The sequence below is a fragment of the Anser cygnoides genome, chromosome 6, assembly GCF_040182565.1.
Source record: "Anser cygnoides isolate HZ-2024a breed goose chromosome 6, Taihu_goose_T2T_genome, whole genome shotgun sequence".
Lineage (NCBI taxonomy): Eukaryota > Metazoa > Chordata > Aves > Anseriformes > Anatidae > Anser > Anser cygnoides.
Window position 1 is genome coordinate 38,878,997 of NC_089878.1, and position 27,489 is coordinate 38,906,485.

A 27,489-nucleotide genomic window follows, 5' to 3' on the forward strand; every position below is an offset into this window, starting at 1 on the left:
AGTAGAAACTGAAAGCAAGCTTTTGACTTTGCAAGGTAAAGCAAGGGTTTCTTTACTGGTTCATTCTGTATTAACAGCACTGAAAAGCTTCCCAAATTTCTCATGCTATAAAGGCAGTAGAGATACCAATTCCTAGTTGAAAACAAAAGCAAAAACCCCATCTTGTTCCATTTGCAGCAAAATACCAGAAAAGAAAAGAAAGAAAAATACCGTGTCAAAGATTCTTGTTTCTCTAGTATAACTCTCAAAGATGCAAACAGAGAGAGATACCAAAAAGGCACAGAAAAAATAATCAGATGTTGGCACCTGTTCACCTCTCCTTTTACAAGCACTAAAACACACATGCACACACACACACACACATGTATTTAACTGATGGAGTTATAATTTTTTGTTTCTGAAAACAGGCTTTAGATGATCTTATTTATTTATCAGAACTACTGTTCAATTTATATTTTGGCTTGCTATTTATTATGCAAAATAACTTGCTCATATTTTATTCAGCAGAGCATTTGATTAGTGTAAAGGTTTATTTGCTGGCCTGCATAACAGTATTTTGTCTAGTCTGCAGGCAATATAAGATATTCCAGATCATTCATAATTCTGACTGACTCCAAAACAGAAAACTGTTAAAAAGCTGAAACTCTCAGAGTGTAGATGGCAGCAGGACCTTTGGTTATAGCAAGTTACAAGTGAATTCTGCCTTTGATGGAATGACTTGCTATTTTTTAATTAGTAAGTAAACTATTTTTACGCAACAGATCCCGATTTACTGCAGGTATTACATGATCATGTGAGAAAGCTTCTCTTCAGTCTCCAGCCTCTGAGGTTTCCTGTACAGCACTCCCATACTAAGAATCTATTTTTAAGAGTTATCTGCAGTCTTTTTATAGGATCTTTTCATCTAACTCTATTGTATTTTATTAGTTTACAGGTGCCTGATATATGTTATTTTTTATTATTAAGATTAAAATGAAGTGCTCTGGGGCATATCTACCTAAAAGGTGCTACAACAAATAAATGTTTCTGCTCCAACAACCCAAGTCACCAACCTAGAGCAGATGAATTCAAAAGATGTCTTTAGCTACCTGCGTATTTCTTACTTTTTATATGCAATTCAAAAAAATGGTAAAGTACCAAGTGTAACTATTAAAGTATAACCAAGTATAACTATTGTACCAAGTATAACTATTAAAAAGGGGACAATGGAGGCAGTCCAGGAAGGCAAGCCCAAGAAGCCACTAATGCATAAACTCAACGCATTTATTTTAAATAACAAATTATGAGCCAGATTCACTAGGAAATTGTTGGCTCGAGTACATGTACAGAGGAAACATAGTTGGAATAGTTTAAGTGAAAGATCCAGGACGATCTTCCCTGACAAAATACCCTGAATGAGAAAACTCTCTGTTCTTATCTTCTACCCCAGTGCAGCTCAGGTGCTCTTTAGGTTTACAATACATGTGACCACCAGAGAGGTGAGGACAGACACACTCCCCAAAGGAGGGGAAATTTTCTGTTTTCCCCCAAACGTTTTAGCTGGGAGTGAACACAGTGTGAAGGGAACCCATAGACAGGCAGAGAGAAATACACATCTCCATAAAGACACTTCTTAAAAAAAGAGTAAAAGAAAAAAAAAAGAATAAAAAATCTTATTCTCAGGGCAAAGGAAAGCTGTCTCAGCAGCATCACTTTTAAAATGGATAAAAGCCCTTCTCAGAGCTGGAGACAAATCAGTGGCACCAGCTTTAACAAAGAGAGAAACCTTACTTAGGGCTAAGAGACAGCAGGAGTGGTAGGAGTACCAGCTGGAACAGAGATGCACATCAAAGAAATTAAAGCCCTATGGCTGAAGAAATTACATGGATACTATAAACTAATAATTTTAAATATTAAAAAACCCTTTTCAGGCTAAAGAAAAGATACACGTTTCGAGCAGGCAGCCCAGGGTTAGTGAGCACTGAGTGAGCACAGCCCCTCAGAACCGGAGACCTTTACCTTGATGCCTCCTAGGTAACAAAGTGAATTGTTTAATCCCTACTGCTTAAAGACACAGCTTGCTACACATTTTTCTTTCCCCCGTGCTTTTTAGTTTCTGTTAAAATACATTTGTTAATCGCAGAGCAAAGTTGCACAAAATGTTCTCTTTCAGAACAAGGGCTTACACACAGCCTGTGCTTCACTCTGCACCGATGCAACAGCTTGCTTTTCAGCATGACTCTAGCTTTTCCCTTGCCCTAGACATTAGGATTGATAGAGTTAAATTTAAGGTCTAATTTTCTTTACTAGCAAAATGTATCTCATTTGCTATCAGTGCATGCAGTATACTTTTTGTCAACATGGTAATTCAATGAGAAAGTCAGGCTCTCTTTGTTATCAGATTTACAATGGTTTCTTAAAAAGACAGCTTGTGTATACCTCCTGCCTCACTAGAATACTTGCTTGCTTGGTTCCTAACAATGGCTCATTAAATTCAGTCAAACTAGTATGAAACTTACCTTCAAACAGTTTCACTTGCTGAACCCCATTCTCAAAGGATTTTCTAATCTGCAATTTCTATTTTAGACTTTGACCAGGAAATTGGAGAGAAAGGAGCACAGAGCACTTGCTGCAAAAACACCAAAACCAAACAAAACTTGATGATACCATTTCAGAAACAGAATAGATTTATGTCACTCCTGTTTTGAAGGCAATCATCCTCACAGCAGTTATTTTTAAAGAAGAAGCATTCACCATTGGGTTTGGCTGTAATTAGTCTCATCTTGGAAGAGCAACCTATAGATTCAAGCAAACTTTTTTTTTTGTTTTTCCTCCCCCAGAAGTTTGTTACTCCACTGATCTACAGAAGAAGGTTCAAACCATACACAGCTCATTACTGGCCACTATAAAGTTAAAATGTTCATGCACACTTCACCCCCCCACCCCACCCCCAAAAAAAAAAAAAAAAAAAGGAGAGAGAGAGATTTCTCTGGAGAAATAGCAGCACAAGGATACAGTTTTCCCCTTTCTATTTGGAAACCTTTATAGGAATCTCTTGATACACATTTTTCTCACTCCCTTTGTTATATAGTATCTTACTCAGCATTGAAATTGTGGCCAAAATGCAGATATATATTTTATATGAGCAGCTAAAGGAGGAAAAGGTTGCAAGTGAAAGCCCCAAAAAGTTATTAGAGCTTGGTGTCTTAACTCGTTAGATATGAAAAATTATGAATCAGAATGTATACTTTTTTTTTTTTTTTTTAAGGGACATGCATGTTTCAATAACCTTTTATCACCTGACATGGTATATGATTAAGAATCTGTAGATGATCAGATCGGCCAACCAAGGCTTCTTAATTAAACCACAACAATAGGGCTGCATATAGGACATTGTCTCTCATTAGCTTTTGTTTATGCTTGCCCCTGGAATCCGCGTGCAGAGCTGGGCATGTAAATGTCACTGCACAGCTAAAGACTTCCATGTAACCCTACTGCCTGTCCTTGTCCTGCCACAGGGAAGGGTTCACCACCGCTTCCCAGATAGCAGTCATGTGAGCAGCACATCACTGTGCTAATACAAGGTTTATATCCCATGGGTAGCTCAGACCACACGTGTAGTATAGCAAAAGTGCCATCTGGAAGTAATTCCCCGTTATTACTTCTTATCAGGACTGCTGAGGGTTTTTTATTTATCAAGTATAAATGAATCATAGGGCAAACTGATGTATGCTCATTAAACTATGAAAACTTATTAGGCTATCCTTTTACTGCTCAAAATAGAAGTCTAATAGAGGTAGGCTAGATCATGCTAACCTACAGCATGAATGTGACATGCAAAAGAAGAAATAGACTGAAATCTGTCTGAGTTATGCCAGGAAATTACATATTCTTCTTAAAGTAAAATAAACACTTGACAAAGCTGTTAATCATCCCTAGTGGAAAGGATTTACAGATTCAATATTAAGATGATGAGCTTCCCACTGGTCTTAGGAGCACTATAGTCAAATGAATCAATTTTCCTCTGAAATCATTTAGATAAAAATTACATTCACATTGAAGAATATGAATGGTTTGAATGCTAAAATGTCACTTTAAAAATGTGTCATCCCTCTAGTGAGCTCCTATTAGTTCTCAGTTAATATTTAGTATATTTTGAATGAAAAATTCAGACGGTATCTTATATGTAAATATGTGTATCTGTAATGTACTTCTACATTACGTACTTTCGTACATTTTCCTCCACAGAATCTGTGGTGTATAAACAAATATAATCTGCAAAGCATGAATTAAAAAAAGTACTTTTAGGACTGATTTTTAAATATCACTCATAGCCAGACATTTTGCATAAAGCCACACTAAAGATCTGCTTCATAAAACTAAATTTGCACATTAAATAGTAGAAGAATAAAGAATACATATTTATCTTGATTAAGATGATTTCATGAAAGCTCTCAACAATTAGGGATTTTTTTTTTTCAGTAATTTGAAACAATCCTTTGTTGGGAACATATTTGAAAATTTACCTACAGTTAAATTGTATCAGGGGACTCTAGTAAAACAAACAAACAACAACAAAAAAAAAAAACCCACAATTTTTAGAAGTTACCCATTCAAAGAGGGAGGGGGAGAGAGAGAAAAAGAAAGAACGAGCCAGGGAGATTATAGAATTTAATGATTAAGAATGTGTGCAGTGCAGTATAAGTACATTTGTTTCCTTGGAAACAAACTAGTACTGTTGCACTGAAGAAATTTGTAAGCATTAAAAAATTCTGTAATCAGGCCCCAGGAGAACATATTAAATTTTTTAAAAGGGATAAATATTTGACATTCCTGGCCATTTTCTGACTGTACTTGTTGATGAGGCCTGCTGTCAATGGGTGGTGTTTCTAACGTTGGAGAAATGGATATGATACGCGAACCTGCACAGCCAAGAACACACTTTTAAACAGCTAATCCATGCAGCAGGATCAACAACTCTGGCATCACACAGGAAGATTTAGATCTTTTAAGTAGCAAATAGATGGCAAAGGCAGCTCAATGCAAATAAAGGTAGAGTACCAAGCCTGTAATAAAGATTCAAAGGGGGAATTATTAAGAAAAGGGTCTAAAGCCTCTGCCTAAGTTGTCCTTGCTTGCAGAAAGCAGCAGGCTGGCTCCCAGGGAGAAGGCAGGGTAACAATGCTTATGATGGGTACAAATTTTAGCCTAATGGAGTTCTTGAGCTTGACTGATTCACATAAAGCACTGTGGCCTGCTTCCCTGAACCTTCCCCTGTTCCACAACCAAACTCAACACTGTTCTTACCAACTGCCCACACTTTTGCTTGTAAGAAACAGAACCAGGAGCCCCAAGAAACCAAGGAGAGGAGGACGCTTCCATTCACAACCTGGAGGAAAAATATCCAGAACTTCCCAAGAAATGTTCCTTGAGTGAGATGTCCATTTGCAAGTGAAAGTGATAGCAATAAGCAAGAAGAACATGTCGGTTCTGTCTGGGTGGCTATAAACAATATTTTTTTCCCTCCTCATGTTCTATAGCTTAACCTTATGCCAGGTTACAGAGCTATAACAGCAATGTCAGTTGACCTGGGAACCCACGCAACTTTTTCATGATGTTTCAAAATAAATACTCTGTCTACTAATAAATGAATGCAGGAAAAGAAGAGACCTGTTTGATTGTGGCAAAGCAAATTTTACTTCATATCACCAAAGAAACAGGAAAATATGCAGATCAGGTCTAAAAATATTAACGCAGTGAGCTCATTTGAACTTATCCCCATTACAAATGAGACTGAGAGATGTGGCGGAGGAGGCTTTGTAGTTATGAGGAAATAATAATTGCCAAATTGATCCTTTGGTTTCTCCCGAATGGAAAAACTTAAGACACGGGAAGTTATACGGACCAAAAATGTGGTTAAAAGGATTATAGATACAGGTTTTTCATGCAAGTGGGAACCTTGCAATTAGTTTCCAGGAGCAGTCTTGGGTGCAGAAAGGGAAGCTTGTGCATTCAGAAAGAATGAGAGGAATATAAAATGAAATGCACCTCAATCAAAAAATCAGAGCTATTCCTGTAACTTCATCACTTAAAGTCAGTGGAATAATTCTCCATCTTTAACAAAACTGGAAAAGACATTCTTTTTGCCCACTTGGATACAGACCCTGGCAGGAGTACTGGTGGGGTTTGAAACTGGCTCACACAGAAACCGATCATAGCTCCAAAAGATCAGATGCTCTTGGGAGACATCACCAGGTCTGGAGAAATGAGGAATACCTTTGCAACAGAGTGCCAATAAGCAGGATTGCTTCACAGCCAGTCTTCTCAGAAGCTTTTGTAAACCTGGAGACTGCAGGCTATGGGAGACAGTGGGATCCTCTTTGACTGCAGTGATATTTTCACCCTTTCATATCGTGGCAATTTCTTTTGCCTCAGTGATTTTCTGCTGCTCTTCAGTATTTTATGGTGTTTATAAAGAGTCAGAACAGAGAGCAAAAGGCTTTAATATAAAGTTAATTTATAACATCAGGTTAATTTACAACTGATAATTATGTCTCCTTTTGTCCTTTCTTTTGAAAAGCGAAGATATGAGTGATATTTTTGTCTAATACTTTTGTGACTACTTGCTTGAAGTCACTAAGTGCTGGGAAAGACCATCACAAACTTCAGCCTAGGTTTGGCATTGTGCATTTTATTATGGAATTACAGAAAAATTAATCTTGGGGGGCATCTCTGCAGTCATCTGGTCCAAACCCTCCTCAAAGAAGGGCCAACCTCAGAGTTGGTCACTCGGGGCCTCCTGCAACTGGCTTTGGAACATCTCCAAGGATAATCTCTCCTAACAGCCCTGCAGGGCCCCTCTTTCACTAGCCTCAAAGAGAGGAATTTCAAGGTTGATACAACATATTGGCTTTTTTGATTGTTTGCTTTTAGATCCTTAGGCTGATACCTTGATTGGATAGAAAGGAAAAATAAGTTCACACGAACATGCTAGGCTTTCCTGTAGCTAATAACAGAAAACAAAGCCCTTAGCTCTTAACATAACTCTGCTCTCAGCTTTGATTCAAATCAACTCAGAAAACCACTATTTTTTTTCCTTTTTTTTTTTTTTTTTTTTTTTTTATAATTATACACCTGGATATCTTATTTGGCTCAAAACTAACTCCTCTACTTGTAGAAAAATGTTACCAGTCCTCCTTCTACTTCTTCCTGCTTAGGCCAGACATGTAGGAAAGGTAAATCTCCATTCCTTTTGACAATGGAATTTATACACCCCTGCTTTCTTCTCAAGGATAGGTTCATAATTCCCCTTCAGGTAATAAAAAGAAGTTCCACAAAGTAAAGTAGATCCTAAATGCAGATTCTCTAGTGTGTGTTTTCATGCTTTGATGCAACAAATCTGGGTTTTATGTGCTGAATACACAAAACTCCCTGTGATGTTAATACGTGTTGCTTTTAGATAAAGGGACACAGACAGTTTTGATTTTTTTTTTTTTATGGCATTATTTGCTTTACTACTCTTACACAGATTGGCACTTCCTCTTCTGAATATTTCTCTCTCTGCCTACCCGCCCTGTATGTTGCTTTTCCCAAAATTCTTCATTCTTCAGGGTAAATTTGAGACTGGAACCTCTGACTCCTGTGTGCTGTAATTATCTATGGGAAAAGTAAAACTGAGCCAGCTCTAGGGAGAGCTTTTCCTTTGGATCTCTGCAGGGACCCAAGGGTATTGCTCCTTTGATACTATTTTGTTAAGAATCTTCAAGTCTGTATGTGTGCAGTGGAAAGTTTATTGTGATATGACCATGTGGTAATAATATATCAAAGTCCTGCATTAAAATATTTCAAAAAACATGAAAAATGGGCTGTTCATAATACTAAAGAAGGACAAGCAAATTTGCTGACAATGTGGGTAATTTCCTGAAATCAGAGTTCATCTTGTAACAAATCCATGTTCTGTAGACAACAGAAACAAGCAAAGCATAAATCACTCACTCACATATACTATCTCTTCTGTCCTGATAATCACATGGGTTTTGGATCACAACAAAGGAGACCGTGCCTTAGAAGAATAATAAGGGCTTGCTCCAATATCCATGGAAAACAATGGAAAGGCTCCCATTGACATGAACTTCAAGGAACGAATATTGCATCTGGCTGTAACACCACAAAGGTCTTAAAGCAAGACCAGCAGTAAGCTTTGTACCAAAGGAACATATTGAAGCCTATGATCTCCTGCTAGTTATGAATCTTTACTTTTAACTCTATATAATGAACAGACACATGCAAGAAAAACATATAACTCTGGCACAAAAAAATGGATTTGTCCAATTTGACAAATTGATATTCTTATATGTGCAAACTATTATCCTGATTTTATATATATATATATATACATGAGTTTAACTGTTGGAGCAGTTACATTTGAGAACATACACACTAAAATTATGTTATTTTACATTCTACATACATACATTAATGACCAAAGGGTCATTAAAACTTATTCTAGTCTTTGGGTTTTCACGATTGCATATTTCTAAAGTAGCAATTTTATCTTACAATGTATATGAATTTAAAACTACATTATTTAAATACAATTCCTGTTCTGAAATGTTTTGTAACATATCTTTTTTTTTTTTTCCCCAAGCAGGAAAATAAAATTTGGGGGGGTAGGAAGATGTCCACCTACTAAATCACAATTTTGGACAGCATTTTTAAGAAAAGAAAGAGCCCTTTAACACAGGAAAAGTAAGGCTGGAGAGCAAATAAATTAGATACAGACATGAGATAATAGAAAGCACAGTAATTGGAAGACAAGTTTTATTATTACAGGTGGAGATAATGTTGAAAAAAAAAGTGTGGGAGAATGCCTTGGGCTTGTTTTAAGAACAGTGTAAAAATACAATACCTATATGTTTGTTTTAGCATCTTCCCTTGTAAAGACTTTTTTTCCTAATAATTATTTACTCTTCACATGTAGAAATAGGTTTATTGAGTTATTTAAACATGCCAGATACTTAGGAGTTAACATCACTACATCTGAATTCAAAGTCATTCTTTTCCTCACGGCAATATTTCCTGCAGCCTACATAAAAACTTCCACTTCTATAATCTGCTGTAAAATGCAGTGATGTCAATAAGAAATTCTCCTACTGACCTACAGAAGTTTTCTTGATTTTATTCTCTTATAAGAAATAAAAGAAAAATCAGGTAAGAATTTCTGTCTACTCTAACATTTTTCTTCTGGGTTCAAATGATCGTGCTGATTATTTTTCTGGGAGACCGACACCTGGGCACATAAAAAAGTTTTGCAAGTATTTTCTACATCCCATTCTTCAAATTGCAAGAGAATTGTGTGTTCACAAATGCTACCATTAGCCTTCATTTTAAAAGGAAACGATGGCACCAAAATATGTGTACATGCTGCACAACACTTTGCTTTAATGAGTTAAACGATCATTAACCTGCTGCTAACTGATACAAGTAATGATCTAAAGTACATGAAACAGAACTAGAAGCTGTGTAGCTTTTCTTTTGTATTTTTAAATTCAAACTTGGAATGACAGAAATATAGGGTATGTCACAATTTTAACCAAAAAAAAAAGCTTTCCTAGTTGTGCATTGGCTATATTTTGATCTGTGTTCAAACAGAGAGATTATCCTCTTTATGGTGAAAAGATAGAGATGATCCATGAACTAATAACTGAGACTAAAAGCAGTTTAAAAAGCTGAAAGAGAAAGCAAAATGAAACTTGAATATTAACCTTTTTGTTTTCTAAATTTGTAGTTCATACCAGTGGTCACTTGTGGTTGGTTCTCTGTAAATCCAATACCTTTTTCATGACAGCCACTGGACGCTGTCATAGTACAGAGTATTTCAGTAGTGAGGTTGGATCGGAAAACATTCAAAAAGTGGGTATCCAATACAAATTTTACAAAATTATTTCTTTTGATGAATATGTATTCTTAAAATAGTTTCAATGACATAACCTTCCAGCAAATACATTTTATAGTATTTTTAAGAAGTGAACACAAAAAAGGATGAATGCTGTTAAAGCGTTTTTATTTGATTATCCAGATGAATACCTGTGTTGCCTTTTGTTTATTATAGCAACACTGTCTGAAAATACTGTAGGGTCAGATCTAATTCTGGTGTTCAAAAGTGTTTTCATTCACTTCCATGAGAGTCATATCACACACCATGGCTGAAATTAGGGTGCAACAGCCAGGATCCCACAGCACAACTTATTTAAAACTCTAACTTCCAATTAGTAGAGTGACGAAACTTGGGTATTTTCTGTAATAGTTTCTTATCCTTCAGGATAAGGAAATAAATAAATAAATAAAAGCTGATGAGCAAATGAATGATTTGTTCTGGTTTCAGAACTAATGACATTCCAACTGGAAATCTATCTTTGGATACCTTTTTCAGCCAACTCAGGAACAGAACCTGAATCTTTCTTTGCTCACTTAAAATTAGCACCCCATGACATCTAACTTTGGGTACTGATTAAGCAGCTTTAAATGTGAGGCAGATCTTCCAAAACCTCAGAAACAGTTCAGGAAGAATGCATGTCAACCAAAAAGGCTGCAGCACTGGGAGGAGAACTGAATAGCCAGCTATCCCCTGACTTCAGAGCAAGTAAAGCAAATGAGGGGTTCATAATTTTGTCTGATCTCTTTCAAAGGGAAAATTGAAATGAGATGCAGATAGCCATCAGTGCAAAGAAGGTTTTGTCAGCAATGAAATGCAGACCACCACATCTTTTCCTCCTTTACATGTGACTTCACATCCCTGAGTAACATACCCCCTCTTGAAACTTCACCACGTAATACCTGTGTGGAAGCACTATAACTGCAGGACAGTAGGAGATATTGGTATGAACCACATAGGCCACAAAAATAAATATGCATAAATATATCAGCGCAAGAGTTTAAAAAACAGCTCAAAGGAAAAGGGTGTGCCTCTGCTGACTGTCCCCAGCTTGGGAAGTGACGGACTGGCAAAGATGTGCCTAGATTTCACTTGTGTGTTGTCCTCAGTAAATAAAATAACTGGAGTTTTTGCAGTGATTATTCAGCCCTCACAAAGTATTCAATGGGTTTAACACCCCACTTCAAGAGGGAACAATGGGAACTGTCTAATCAGACTATGCTCTTCTTTTCAGATCAGACATCAATGGTCATCCCCAGTCACTTCACCCTCCTTTACCATTGACTTCACCATGAACATTATCAGGTCCTTCTCTTGAGCAGTAATAATCACTTTATACTAACTCGAAGGCTGATCCAATGTTTTCATTGTAAAATATGTGCCTCATTTTAGGCGAGAATCTGACATATCATGGGAAATCTCCATCAAAATATATTGCTTAAGCAAACAATGAGAGTTTTTCTGATTAAGATGTACAGGAGACACATTTTCTAAATATCCAGGAATCCACTTCTGCAGAAACACATAGGTTCATGAATAAAACCAAGAAAAAACAGGTAGGTAGCAGACAAACTGGAAGGGGTTAAATTTCTGCAGATAGATCAGGAAACACAGTGTGAAAAGCTAAATTTGAAGGAATATATTTGTTTTAAGCCTTGAGGCATAATGCTCATGTTGAGTAGGAGAAAAAAGCTGGAGAGCTGGGGCCATTGATATGCTGATCACTGTAACAATACAGAGTGCAAAGACAATTTAAAACTTTACTCCTACATCTGATTTAAAGTATTGTTGAATACAAGTTGTTAGAATCTATACAAATAACTATTCTTCTAGTCTATGTTTATGATATTTTATTAATCTTTCTACTATTACTATTATTATTAATAATACAAGAGTACTGTTTTTCCAAAGCTGTATTGTGTTCTCACAGACATCCATGCTTTGAAGAATTTCCTTTCAAAATTATAAAATATTTATACAATAAATCATCAGATGATTTAAAATTAAATCATTCTGGTTGTATTTATATTCACGAATCAAATGTGACTTTTCTCGCTTTACATAGGTCTGTGCTGTTTTCAACCTCAACCTTTGCAAATGACATTTTCATTTAGAATCTTATCATTTCATAATTATTACCTTTCAGAACTCCTAGGGAGAGAACAAAAGCTCCCTCTTTGTATTTCCATTGTTATGTTTCTTTGAAGAACAAATTAAATTTCAATCCCAGCCAAAACAAACTTTTAAAGTACAAAATAAATTAGAAATTACATGAAAAAAATACCAAGCTGTGAAAGCTTACTGTGGCCTCTTGTAAGCCCAGGTATAGTCTAGATAATTTATTACTGTGTTTTCTTTGTTTAACCACTGGACCAAGCTCAGCCTAATAAAACACAGCAGAAAATATTCCTGAAGTCAACCTGAATTGCTATAAACTGATGCCAGGACTCTCATGATATTAGTAAAGGGTAGGGACTCATTAATACCTCCAGGCTGATTATTTACTATCTTTCAGATTATCACTACTTTTTAATTGTCCTCTTAGCTGTCTGAAGAGGAGTTATCTGATTCCTTCTCAGCTCCCCTGCAAAATGTGGAGCCACACTCCATGAAATAATACCATATTTGCACAGTTGCAACTAATGGTAATTCTTATTATTATCAGTTTCTTTTAATTTCACTCTAGTGGGCAGATTATTCTTTTTTTAGGCAAATGTCATGGCTCAGATTCATAGAAAAGCCACGAGTGCTAGTAGCAGCCACAACAAAATGGAGCAAACAGAGTTTTTGTGAGCCCTGAAGGCACTCTGCTTTTTTCAGGGAAATTTCAGTTTTAATTAAGGAAACAAACAACTTTTGCATTATCTCAGTGTCCTGAGTATGTTCACTTTCCCCATGTCAGCAGAAATATTTTGGCATTTCAGTGCTGTTGCCTCACCCCAACCCACCTTGACGATCACAACGCTGAGAAACGGAGACCAAAGAGAGGGGAGGGAAAAAAAAAAAAAAATCAGCCTGGAAGAGCGAGGAGGAGGGGGTGAGGGGGGAGAAATCAAGGGACCTGGAGAGAGTTCAACTCTCAGCAAGGGACAGGAGCGTAAGTGGCTCCTGGCAGCCCCGTCCGGATGAAGAGACAGGGTGGCGGCACTCGAAGCCTGGCAGGGAGAGCAGCACTGATGGGAAGGAGAGAGGCACTCACCTAATAAAACAGTGGCACCTGGGCAATGCATTGGCATGCTCACTCTCTTTCTGAAGGCCTGGGATTGGGGCTCCTCCAGGAAGCAGGAATATTGTACAGGAGATTCACTAATGAACAAAAGAAGTGAGGATGGCACAGCGGAGGTGCTAAGGTCACATGCGCAGCATCCCAGCACAAAAAACTGGCCCAACTTTGATTAAAACCTGCAAGGTTGTTACGTTTTAACATTAGCCAAGCTGCGAAAGCTTGCCGAAAGTCCCCTGTTCCAAGTTAAAAGGAACTGTGCAGTCCAAAATTATGAGCAAAACAGAAAAAAAAATATTTTTTTTGGACTAAAAAAATAATTTATTGAAAATAAACGTTACAAATCAATTTTATTTTCCCCTGGAGCCTTGCAAAAAGAACCAATATTCATCTGATATATTTCATGTAGGACCACAGCTATACGTTAATCTTTATGATTTAAGATGCAGTTTGCCTAAATGCCCGCTGCCAGCATGAAGCCCCTTGCCCAAGGCTCAGATGCAGGCCTGGAGATGGGACAGGAGTAGAAAGCCCCTGATGCTCTCCCACCACGGCAGAACTGGTACAGCAAGGGGGCATCATGGCACCAGACCCTTCTTGGCTTGGAAAGGGGCTTAACTCCTCAGTTATCGAGGTCTCCAAACACCTCCAGCTGCTGGTTTGTAAATAGACAATTTTGTGCCAACCATGTCCTCGCTAAGCCACAGCTGCAGCATCCCATGGCATCCCTGCTATTGAAACCACCTTGCAGTTTCCATGCTTTTTCAATTCCCAAATGAAGCAGGCCCAAACTTTTGTCAATTGCAGGTTTCTGCAACAAGCCCAATATTACCGTGTTATAAACCATCCCAAACCGTTTTAGCTAGGGACATAAACAACTTTTTAATCCTTTCAAGTGATATCACTGTTTCAGGAGTGTAAAGAATAATATATTATTCCAGTCATTTGATCTTCTTGTTTTGGATGTATACTGGATTACCTTTTTTTTTCTTTTTTTAATCCAATTAGGACAGCTTCTTTCAGCCTAGGTACAAACAGGTGGGGAGGTCCTCTTTCTATGAACAACGTATCTCACCCTAAGTAAAGGGAGAATCTGGTTCATCAATATTCCTCACCTACAGTTTTAAGCATGCTACTCTTTTATTTCTCTACAATCCTGTTTTGCAGAGCAACTTTCCCAGACAGTAAGATGCAAATCCACTGCCATCAACTTTCTGTTATTCAGAAGCGCTAAGAAGTAAACCACCTGGTATTTTTCTTCAGCGCCTATATATGCATATGCAAATCCAACAGCTTAAGTATCTGCCAAACTATTTACCAAGTTTGTCAGGGAAACAGCCTCTGAAACAATCTCCTTTTAAAATAATATTCTGCTGCTAAATTCTCCTTTGAACGCTATTTTTGTCTCAAGGAATATTCACCCTCGCAGTCTGACTGCTTGTTAAGAAAAAACAACAAAAAAAAAAAACAGTAAAATCTCACTGTCGGCCTATGTTCTAGTGCCAGCGTTCAAACATCAGGATCCCAACAGTATCCCAGCGCCTGAAAAACATGTCCTTTTCTTTGAAATCTGCCTGGGTTGCGGATGAGAAATTGCCAGTAGAAATTACAACATTTGCCATGACTGAGATGGGGTTAGTTTTTGCATTTGAACTGAATGAAACCATGGAAAATGTTGTTAGTAACAACTCCAATGTTATAAAAAATCACCAAGTGACAGATTTCGAGATTAAAAGGAAATATTAAAAATCCCTTTCAATATTTAAAGCTTACTTAACTAGTAGCACTTCACTTGACACTGACTTGTGTCATTTTCTTTCATTCCTCTTTTGATCCATGCAAAGCAGTTACACGATTGCAAATATCTTATCATGTCACCTTCTCATATGGATATGAGATGAAAGAATATTATCTCAAGCTGAGTGATAAGTCCTGTACCAAACCTACGGGTGGAATCTGCGCAATCTGATGCTCAATGGGAGCACGGAGGCGGCAGCACAGGGCATTTCTTCTTGATATTCTTTGTTAAGGATGGTTAGGAAAATGGTCTTATTTTAATAGGTTATTCAGGGCTACTAATTAATGTGGGGATTTTACACCAGGCTAGCTGAGCTTTTTGTCAATGTACAGGGATCGTTCAAATTGCTTTTATTTGCTTGGTTATGAAGTGGCAAACCATCGATATTGTTTTGCCTCTGATTTTAAACGTGCAAAGGGCATCAAAAGGCCTATTAACATGAAATAAAATTAGCCCTCATCTGTTTTATTTTAAAGTGACTCCTTCTTTTCCCCCCCTTTTTTTCCCCTTTCTTTCTTATTTAGGGAACGCGGTTCCTTTCCCATACTTGGTATGTAGTACATCTTTTTTCTCAGAGTTAATTCTCCAAGTCTGGTCTGTCAGCCAGTATAAACAACACTTGATGAATGAGACTCAAGGTGTTTAGTCACCTGAAGCAGCTGTTTGAAGTAACTCTACACACAGCCTGAGGCCCGTGTTTTCACAGCTGTGGGAACTCTTCAAAAGCTTTCCCTCTTGGCCTGCTTCTTTGCTGTGGCTTTAGACTCTTAGCACAAAATCTGGACAATTTCAAAAGGGCAGAATGAAACTAGAGACAGTAATTTTTGATGATTTTGGGCCAAAAATGGTCTAGAATAAATAAATGAAGTACATTTGAAAGTGCTTTACCTAGGTGGGCTATATATCTAAGAATCACTCGCTCTTCATGTGCCCATGCTCTCACTTAAAAGGGGAGATGCAGGGCTGAAATACTGCTCTCTGTTTACACGGCAGTATTTTCACTTTCTTCTCTGATGCAGCTACATTAAAACTAAACGTTTATGGGCCTGGAAATACACATACCTGAAATAAACTCAGCAAGTTTTTAGAACTTGGAAAGCTCTACAAACTCATAAATAGACCTGCAATGATTAGTGATCTGCGCTCCCCGCTGGGAAGCTTTGGAGAATTGGCCTCGCAGAAGTCATATGATTGCTTCTCCTGGCTCCAAATCTGTGCCTTCATGATATGCCTCAGTGTATCCATGTAGGTAGCCAAATTAGTGATGAGCCCGAAAAAAATAATATTAAAAAAAATTGAGCAAGGCGCTGAGCTGGCAGGGAAATTACACTTTTACAAATGCAGGACCCAATGATGCAGCTGGGCTGAAATATTATATGCGGAATGAGGTCATGGATCAGAAAATGAATTTTATTTGGGGGTGGGAGTGGACTGCAAGCCTTAAGCATGACGATGAATTTGCTGGAAAATCCCGAGCGATAAATGGCCAGGTTCTACCTCCCTTGGACGTGTAGCATTGCCGTCCTCAGAGGCACCGCTGCCAGAAGATGAGGCTCCTCAAGGAGTCAGACAGATATTGCTCAATGCCGTGAGTAACGATGGTGCCGTCAGACCAGCCCAAGAAGGTGAGCATCCCACAGGAAAGGGAGATGGAAAATAAATCCAGCAAAGCATTGATGTGAGCACCAGAAAGGGACGTTAGTGGATGGATTTAATCCGCGAGGCTAGGTCAGGTGGATGCTTAATTCACTGAATAATGCTTTCCATTTCCAAGTTCATCCAAAAAAGGAAATACAGATACATCTAACCTCAGCTTTCAAATGTGTCCAACAAAAGGCATCAGCAAGTCTGCCAGAAAGAGAGTAAGGATGGGACAAACTACTCCTGAGACAGTAGAACAAACATGCCCCAGTCTTAGCTGTTTTAACACCACATGCCTCCCACACATTATGCCATAAATCCTTCCCTTCTTCCTTCTCATTCTCTCCAGTTTACAAAAATTCTCATGTTAACAGAAAGCGTTTAGTTTAAATTGATCCTCGGCCATCCTTGGCATGTATTATACACACTCACCCTTTTATGTTTTATAGCTTATGTCATTCTGTATTTATCATTTAGTTAAGGCCTTATATTTTTGGCTTGCTTTTGCCCCTTATCAGATGATAAAATGTTCCCTCAGGAGGGAGAGAATTTTTATGAATTATGATGATAGTATAGAAAATAAATGACTTATTGGCACTACAGTCAGGTTATACGTGCAACTGTGTTCTTCGAAAGTGTAGGGCAGCTTGAGCAAGGCGTGTGTAGAGGCACCGGTACTCTCAGGAAAGGAAATTCTCCCAAGGACAGAGTGACCATGCGGTGACAAGGACAGTAGTGCTACTTGGTCAGAGGCTTAGAATAAAGCCCTTGCTCTGTTCCAGGGCCTCTGCCCAAAGCTGCTCATTCCTTCATGCCCAGCCCTCTCCAGTGCATAAAAATGCCAGAAGATGGGGAAAGTTTTAGATGCTCTGAGAACATCAGGACATAAATGTTTCCTGCATATCTGGGATTTAGGCATAAATAAGTCCTCTTAAAGGTCTTCCGTGGCATTACCAGTATTTGGATGCCTGCAGATCTCTGGATACCTTTGTTTTGCATTGATATGATGGATGGCTCTGTCAAACTATGTCCAGGCCACTGTCTTCACTCTTCTGATGTTCTCTGCTTCTTAAGAGGCTTCTAGCAGCCAACACTGCCAAAACCTGGAGAAAGGAGGTTGTCCCCCCTTCTACAACGTCCCTATAGCACACATGGTGAAAGCGTGTCTTACACTACCAGAGATGCAGCTGGGCTATTCTCCTCTCTGTAGGATCAAGACATAAGTACTGAAATTGGTCACAGTACATCAACCGAGTCAAACTTTACTAATGATCTACTAAAAATCTTCAACACAGACAAATCTACTGCTGACCAGCATAAAACAACAGTTTCCCCATGCATACATGCCAATTATACATATATAGGCTTGCTGTCTTTCATTTCAGGAAACAAATCAAATAGGAGGAAAAGTTATTAGGCAATTAAAAATGTTTGCTTAGCTTAAACCAGAAAACTGGCTTATATTACCAAAGCCTGGAGCTACAAAAAAAAAAAGAAAAACACCCCATGAGCAGCCAGGGTAATGTGCTCCTCAGGCAAGAACTCCAAGAGGAAAAAAAAAAAAAAAAAAGGTTAATTTTAACTTAAGGGTAAGTCCTGTACAAGTGAACAAGGACTCCCAGGCATCATCCATGCAAGGCCACTACCCCTCTGTTGGCTGGATGACAGGACCATGTCTGCCATTTGGTCTGCTCTTCATAAAGTGATTCCTGGACCTCTCCATCACAAACACCCAAACAACTTCCAAAACAGATAGTTTCTTGTCCTTACAATGGTGCTTTCAAGGGACTGTTCCCAGATCTGTGCAGTAGACAAGGAGGACGCCAACTACATGAGACGACATGGACTTCCTGTGGCCATCATCTCCAAGCCCTTTGGCAAAGGGCAGCAGCCCTGTACAGCGAGCTGCCTTCTTGGTTGGATTAGCTTTAAAAAGATGTAGGATTATAAGGCTTATTTTCAAGGTAGAAGCTAAGGATTTCATAAAGGCTGAACAGCAATATCCTAAGCCCCATATGAACAGTAATGCAAACATTCCTGGCATTCAGGATAGCGTTTTATGAGTTCCTTCTCACCATAAATTGCAGCATTTTACAACACATTTTAATTAAAACATATTCAAAAGACCACCTATGTAAAGTGATGACTTTGGGATCCATTTGGTATGACAGAGCTGTGTCCTGCCAGTCTCCCTAGCTGGATCATTTAGGAGTGATTTTATAGAGTTTATGTATGAAGAGAAAGAAATCTGGGTAGGATTGATTTTAAAGAAATAATATAGTTTTGTCATGCAATAATTTATTCTCATTAACCATTACTCAAAATTGCGGGATGCATAGGCAATGGCAGCTATATATAGAAATGCTGTTTTATCTTTAAAGAAGAGAAATAAATCAAACTACAGGTGATGAGATGTTACAGGAAGAACCATCATTAAGAGATTCTTCCTCTGCACATGCATGTAAATAGTTTTATGGGGATGTCTTGTTGAAGATGATGGCTTCCTTATGAGAAACAGTTTCTGATCTAAAGGTTACCTATCATGTAAATACATAAATGTGAGATCCAGCCGGGAAGTCTGCCTACAGGCAAGTCTTCAGGTGAGTACAATGAACAGCCAGAGTTTGATGAAAAGAATTCAGGAAGCCCTATCAGTGCCTTCTTTATAATGGCTCAGCAAGAGAAAGACAGAGAGAGGCACACACAGAGAGAAAGAAAGAAGGAAAGAAGAAGAAAAAAAATTAACTTCTAAAAATATAAAAAGATGGTGTAATGTTTCAGGCTGAACACATATATATACATATAGAGAGTGCATGGTGGTTATTGGAGACACTATAGTAAAAGACACTTCTCTCTTTCTCTAAAACATTTTCCCAGGTTAAGTACAATTCCCATGACCATCATAATCATTCATCTGGCTCTCACACTGGATAGTGGTACTGTGCGTTGTATTTGGCTGTGAATACCAGTGCACCCAATGATTTCCTTTTCCATGACATTTCTGAGAAACAAATACTGGATCTGATTCACATCTAGCCACAAATATGAATCAAAACCCAATACAAAATTGGATACATGCTGGAAATTTGATAACTTGTGAATATGAATTTACTCCTGCAGTTGCTGAGCTGCTATTGGAAATCTGGAGCATGCTTGGAATTACAATTTTTGCTTTCCAAAAACGTGCATAGTTTGTTCCTTGTAATCATATTTCTGATGAAGTCAAAGGCAGAAATCCCAGTGAAAGAGCTGGGGAGGAAGGACTTTGTTTTAAAGATGTGTGCTTTATGGAACCTTTCCTACTTTCTGTCCTTCCAGTGTAAAATATTAGTCAGTTATCTAATCCCTTTCTTGTCCTGCACATTCACAGAGACTTGAGAAAAGAGGTTACAACTTTTATAAATTGGAATAAAGCGGCCTCTGTTTTCTCATACTTGCCAAAGCATACAGGGTCACACTGAAACAGTCACCCACACTGGCCAGTTACATTTCTTATTTAAACAATAAATTAGTGTCAAAGTTTCAAGTAATTAATTTCTATACCAATTTACATACTTAATTCCTTTCATTTTTTTTTCTTTCATGTTTTGAAACTGTAATACAGCTAACATCTATTTAAAGCAACCTCCCCTACCCGGTGATTGATGCTAGATACAACAATTACAATGCCAGTGCTGGGGATAATTCTTTGCAGATGTTGTCAAATTACAGGTTAAATGAGGAAAAAAGTTCCTTTCTTCCGGCCACCCACTCTAGTTCTCTTGAAATAGGTGCACAGTACTGTATATCCTGTGCTGTAGGTGCAGTAATTCCCCACTCAGTCACTCATCTGGTTTAAATGACTTCCATTTGCCATTTCAAAGGATGACAGAACGCTATGTTCAGATTGTTTTGCAGGTACCAAAAATGCAGTAACTCTGCTTTGTGTTTTAGCTGGCAAAGAGAAGTGAGCTCTATCTGGCAACGCTATGCTGGTTTTCCCTTTAATGTAAATAACATTTGCCATTGTGGACAAAAAAAAAAAAAAGAAAAAAAAAAGAAAAAAAAGGTTAGATTATTTTAACCCTTTGTAAACCTTTCCACTCTGAGATAAAACAGAATCCTTGTCTTCATGTTATAATCATAACAGTATGTATTTCGTGTTGACAGAAGAAAGATTGAGCATGGGTCCTGCATGGCTATGCAGCTTGAGGAGAGGTGATGAAACTTCTCCATTACCCGGCCCTTGTAGTAGGAGCCAGGCACAGTCATAGTCCCTGAACGTGAGAGAGGGAAGGTAACGCGCCATAAACAGAATATGGAAAAAATCAAGAACAAATTGAAAAAATGGCTTTGCCTGCCTTTGCGTGTAGTCAGTAGTGGGCTCTGCTCGAGGGCAGAGCAGACCAAGCCATGCTCCAGCTGAGCAAGAAAATCTTCCCCAGCGGCGCAGCCCAGTGCCACGCTGCTGCACGTGTTGTGGTTCACGAGTGGGTGCTGGACATCGCCATTTCCAACGTATTTCTATTTTAACTTTTTTTCTACCTACGTCAGGCTATGATCACTTCTTCTCGCAGTGTACAGGAACTAATTCTGGCCAAACAAAGGCAAACAGGAAAAATTTACACATAGAAGTTGAAGCACAGGACAGAACAGCAAGGTTCACAATGCATTTTTGGCCAAGGCACTGTCTTGTTGTGTAGACTTATTCTCTTTGCCTCTTCCTTCCATATCTGATCACCAGCACATTGAATAAATGCACTGAAAGTGGCTGCCAGGTAGGGCAAAGGACAGCCTTTAAGTACCCGAGGAAAATAGCTATTGAGTCACTCCGGGAGGACACATGCATGTGGGTCACTGTGGGAGCCAGTTATTTCTTACAGAGCCCTGGTGGAGTCCTCTATTATCACATTCCCTTTATTTATTTATTTATTCTCAAAGCAAACTCCATTCCTGTTGTAACACTTCTGTTTCATAATAGACTCCTCAGGGGCATCTACACAACTGTGTGCGAGGTAACTGTTGCCTGTTATTCCCCACTGAAACCCTAAATGTACCCCCTCTTTTCTTTAAATCAGGACTCTCACTCCAACCAGCCATGGTAACGTGCACTGCACCCCAGGGAATTGTGCCCATATTTTTAAACCTACAGAGTTTTATCAGAACTGAACTGCGGGTGAGGACACAAGCATGTGATTTGTGTGCTGAGCTTCAGCATCTTGGCTCAGGAGAGGAAAGCGCAGCTTGCTGATGAAGGCTTGTGGTTTTCCTGTTTGTTGTCTGGGAAAAAAAAAAAAAAGAGAGAGAAAGAGAAAAAAAACTACATGTGGAGGTGGGGTGCAAGTGGGCAGAGTGGGGCAAAAAGAAAAAAAGATGAAAACAAAAAAAAACACATAAAGGTATATTTCTAAGTAATGAGGATGTTCAAGTCTCATTGCTTTACAGGTTGAAAAGAGTGCAGCATCCCAAAGAACAGGATCAGAGATCACAATCTGTGAAGCATGGACCTAATGTCAATCCGGTATTTGACCTGTGTACAATGGTTTTGAATACTGCAACACCGCTGCAGCTTCTAGAAGCTAAAGGGTTTTGGTCTGCTCACAAATGAAGCCAAAGAGCCTTTGCATGTAAGAATGTTTCAAGCTGTCCAGCAATACTGCTGCCCAGCCAAACAGGCAGTTGCTGTAAAAAGGATAAAGAGCTTCCTGCCAGCCTCCTGTACTCTGTTGTGTTTTATTATATGCTTTTGCCACACTAAGTGATTTTAAAACCAAAGGGCTTGCTTTCCTGGTAAAAGAGGGTGGACAGGATTGTGAAACATGAAGGATGTCTCATCTGTGACTTTCAGGAGTGTCTGATGTGCAAGGTCGGTTAAGAATGTACTCGCTGATTGTACGTCTTCCTTTTACATGGACTACCCCAAACTGACCATTATTTTGTGCTTTCTTTATAAAAATGTAGTAGTAAATGTTACGGTTTTTATTCATGACACAAATTAAACACAACTGTTCAAAAACGCTACTGTGAGCACATTGCTAACTTAAGAGAATGTGCATGCGGTAGTGGCATAAATATTTCATGGATAACTTGAATTTTTGCTCGTATACATTGACGACTTCAAAACCAGTTTTCTCCCACTGCTTTTGCCAAGCGAGCCCAACTGTCCATGAAAGAAAGCGTGAAATGGCCACGAGTGTATCATCCAGCGGTAGAAAGTACAGATTCCTCAGCTGATAGAGGAAATAAATTGCTTTAATATATATGATATTATATAGCAAGCCTCCAAACATTTGTGGATTCCTGCACTGAAGCCCAGCCCTGTAGATAAGCACAATCTCTGTCTGTACATTTAAAAATATATTTGCGGCTGTTTGTATAAGGGATACATTCCATAATATTTTTGTTAGCAACAGCCCAATATTGATTTCCAATGGCAATAATTTCTAAGCCTTGACTGTGAAAAAACACAATCTTGCCCCCATGGTGTTAGATCTCAGAAGCCAACAATGTCATAGTAACCATATAGCCACGCACCAAATCTTTGTTTAGATAAAGTCATTTGCTTATTTAAATTTATGGCAGAATTTATATTGCTATCTACAAATAGATATCAATAGTTAAAGAGATTTTACAGCTTTTTGACATTTAATATGTTATACAGGTTTAAAAGGCTCTGGAAAATGGATGAACTATCTAAGCCGAACAACTTTCCACTTGTAAAAGTGCTTCTCAGAGTACCAAGAACTCAGATTTAATACTTAGCCTTGCTTGTTTAAGCACATGCTCAAATGTGGACAGGTTTTTCATATTTTAATCCTGACAGAACAATGCAGTCTCCTCAGAGCCAATGCTAAATGAAAAAATGACAGACATATCTTATTAGGGAAGATAATTTAAGTAATACTTATTTTTAATGCTTCACTTAAGCAATACTATTTTATGTCTTCAAACACATACAAAACTCTTCTCTTTCCGCTGCTGATTTATACTACAGCTTGCACATCACAGATTCTTATAAAAATAAGATTTTGAGATGATTTAAGTCCCTAACATATTGTAAGAGCTCTATTATATATCCCCCAAACACAGTGTGATGGATCCTATATTTATGCTGTGCTTCCCTTCTTCACAAGCATAATTTCCATTTGCCAGATAACAACTCAGATAAAATCTCTAAAATAAAAATAAACTTATGCACAAAACTGTTTGAAAAGGATAATTTATCTTATGGAATAGTCAGAAACCTAGAGAATGATCTTTGATTAATACAAATAATAGAAAATTTCCTAAATAACTTTTGCTCCTGGTAAGCTTCCAAGCAAGTAATTCACAAAATATGACTTTCTTCATTGGAAAGGTTATAAAATTTGTTTGTTGGAGGTAGGGAAGGAAATGTAATTAAAGGCTAAATTCAGGCTCACATTTCATCTTAACTAAAAGAATATGTGTGATTTGGATATAAGTCACCTAGGCACTTTTTTTTTTTTTTTAAGGCAGTGCACATTGTCAGCAAATCAAATTATCCAATAGCAGAAGTACATCTGGCTGAGCTGGCTGTGCCAGGTAACCTTAAATAGAAACTCTGCAGCAGTTAACTGTGTTGCAACACTGGGCTTTGCTGGTAATACTTATCAAAAGTTCCCCTTTGTAGCATTTCTATAAAAAATAAAAAGGGAAGAGGTGAAATGAAAACATAAAACTTGTTGGGGTTTTCTGTATTTATAAAAATAAAAAAACAACAACCCTCTGCAGTTGGAAATGCTTACAAAGGCATATATAAAATACAGCAACTCCAGTTATTTTTAACTGCATATGGTCTACATAAAATGAAGCTATAGATCATAGAAGCTATAATGAAGGCAAGTTAAAGACCATAGCAACTCAAGTACTTTAGCTAGTCTTGAATTTATAACATATTCAGGTAATACTTAAACATTCAAAGGACAAACATAACAAATTTCTCTGTTATCGGCCATAAAAGAAAACATTAATTTGTTGGGTTGGTAATTGTTCAAAGTATATGAGTGGCATCTTCATCTTGGATGTCCTGCATGCATGTCTTTACATTGGTTCCAACTTAGAAGTCAATTTGACAGACACGTTGTGGGTATTTGCACTGTCTGCTAGATTTTAGATCAAAATCAAGTTCTAGACTCTAAGTGCCTCACAAGTCACTTTTAAACTGAGACAAAGAATTCAGGTCTGGGGCTGAGCACTCAACTCAAAAAAACCTTCTTTTTCCTAAGGCAAATACTATATGAAAATGGATTAAACCCCAAATTTTCTGGTCAGCTGTTTTGCATACATAAGCAGGCAGTTCCATGTGCAGACAAGTGACCTGAAACTTTGGTCCTTAACCTTCGAGAAGTCTTGGAAATGCTCTGTTTCTGCCCAGTCTCAAGTAAATTCTAGCTTCATTCTGTCTTCATTATTTCAGTGAGGTTATGCATAAAAAAGGTACTATATGATATGAATAAAAATGGTAAAATCTGACCTAAAATGAATTACCACAGGGAAATTAAGGGACTTACAAAAGAAAGACAGTGCACCAAGAAAGCATGTTGGAGCAGAGATGCCAGAACATACACACAACGCATTTGTAAGTTAAACCATTTTTCCACACTTTTAAAGTGTATTATGGCCTATTATAACAAATAAAAGTTCAATTTTCAACTTAGAACAAATGCATCAATGCCAAACAGAGCCACCTATGTCAGAATCTCCTTTTTCAAAAATCTCTTTTTTGTACTCGTACTCTTTGAACAACGAACAATTATATTTTTGGCACCAGGACTAAATGTTGTGAGGCTAAATCCTCCAAATAGTTGCTTCACTGATGCATCTTGGGTTTTACTAACCTTAGCTGCTTTAACCTAAAGCTTGCTGTGAGTTGTATAAACTCAAATTATGGATCTCTCCTCATTTTCCCAGTTATTTCCCTCCAAATATTCCCTTTTGTCTGATCCCAAAGCAAAGGACTAAAAATATGTTTGTACAGAAATTGTAGTGATAACGACCTTGGCCTGTGCTTTGGCCTACCGCATCCCAAGTGGCATGAAAGAATTTCAGCTAAGGTGAGCTGAAGGGCATATGTGCTTTCTGAAATAGTTCAATAAGTTTTGCTAGAGCCACGCAGAAGAGATGGCAGAGACATCCTCTGTGCTGCACACCCACTCTGAGTGTAGAGAATATTGATGATTCTCCGGCTAACTCAAAGCTTAAAATAAATGTCTGGATACAGCTTCTTCTTGATGTTACAACATATGACTTTCTAGCATATGTTAATGAGAAGGTAAGCGCACAAATCCCCGATAATTTAGACCACACTCCAAGCTGTTCTGGAGATTACACTGTGTAACGTGTTTCTCATGCAGTTCATCAGAGAAATTTTATAGAGCCATTGACTAACCCCAATTTAGTGACTACATGCAGATGAGGTGACATTCAGTTATCTTATGACTATGAATTTGGTAACAGCCAACACTGACATTAGTAAAGCTAGGCTATTTGACCTTGTGAAGACCAGACACATCAATAGATCTGCACACTTCATCTGACACTGATGCAACACCTCCCCCAGTATTTTCCATTTACCTCTTACATGCTCTAAATCATAAAGTGTGTTTTGTAAACCACAGGTCTGGTCTTTGTGTGAGTGCTCCAGTGATCCTGCAGCGTGAGATTGGAAATAGTACGGGTCGTGCAGCTGAGTTTGGTTTGCGAATGGAAATAGGTAATAGTGGTGAATGCCTATAAAAGATTTCTGCCTGTGCAGAGGGAATTCTGGCATCTCAATGGGCGAGAGCAGCAGTAGCCTGACCCTAATAGCAGTGTAACACGAGTCAAAGGAGGGGGATCATCTGATCAGAGAAACTGGAACAAAGTTATTTTTGTACAAAAGAAAGGCATTAAATGTCTACTGGCTATAGAGAGGAGAAGGAGGAAAGATCTTGGTCTCCAAAGTCTGATCTGCAGGACTCCCACACACTTAACCGGGTGCGTTTCACATTTATCTGCCTTAGCCGGGGCTCTGAATCACCCTTGCTCAGCACCGAATCTGTGCCTTCACAGACTCTCATGCTTCAAAACGCTGTCTGTGAGTTCTGCAGAAGGCCTTCCTCTCTCCCATGCAGGGAATCTCGAAGTCATCACTATCAGGTAGGATACAAAGCGGGGGAGGATGAGGATGAGTCATAGCAGAACTGATAAAACCCACTGGCTGCTGGATCCAGGGGAAACATGTTCAGATAAGGGGAAGAAAATCTCTCGCTCCTTTCCCAGCCCTGCTACAGCCACCTCCCACAACGCCCCAAAGGTCTCTAAAGCTGTCACAGTAGCTAAGGAAGAAACAAGAAGCGTGCTGAGGTTTGGATGGTCCCTGGAGTCTCCCAGGGTGAGTTCTCAGCTGATCAGCCTCTTCATGAGGAGCTGCCAAGAGCAGCAATCTGCACAGGGACTTGGAGTGACAACCTCATAGACTCCAAGACATGTTGTCATATCCCTGGGTATCGCCAACCACCAAATCTAGGCCCAAGAGTAAAGCTCCAGGAGATACAGCACAGTTTCTGACCTGGGGCGTTTACTCCTTCCAGTGGTGACCATGGCCATACGTCCATCTTATGTGACCCCCCTAGTCCCACCAATTCATTTTGGAGGTGTCAGTCTGCAGGCAGCTTGCTCCTACAACCCAAATTACCTGTTGACATCTCTTCTTCCTGTCCCAGTACCCTTTGCTTCTGAAAGACCATGAGGTCTCTCAGGTTGAAGTTGTTTGTTTTTTTTTTTCCTCTTGCTACTATATGGGCTAAAAGATTGCAATTATTTTTTATTTTTATTTTTTATTTTTATTTTTTTCAGTGAATGGGGTCTACAATCTTGTCTTTAAATTCTATTTTTTAAGTTAAAAAATAAGTCCCACAGAAATCCGCATGACTA

General features: G+C 38.4%; 1 long non-coding RNA gene across 1 annotated transcript in view; it reads right to left on the bottom strand.

Annotated features, from left to right (window-relative positions):
* Window positions 1–27,489, bottom strand: part of LOC106041018 (uncharacterized) — a 271,322-nt gene that overhangs the window by 103,447 nt on the left and 140,386 nt on the right. The window lies entirely within an intron of this gene.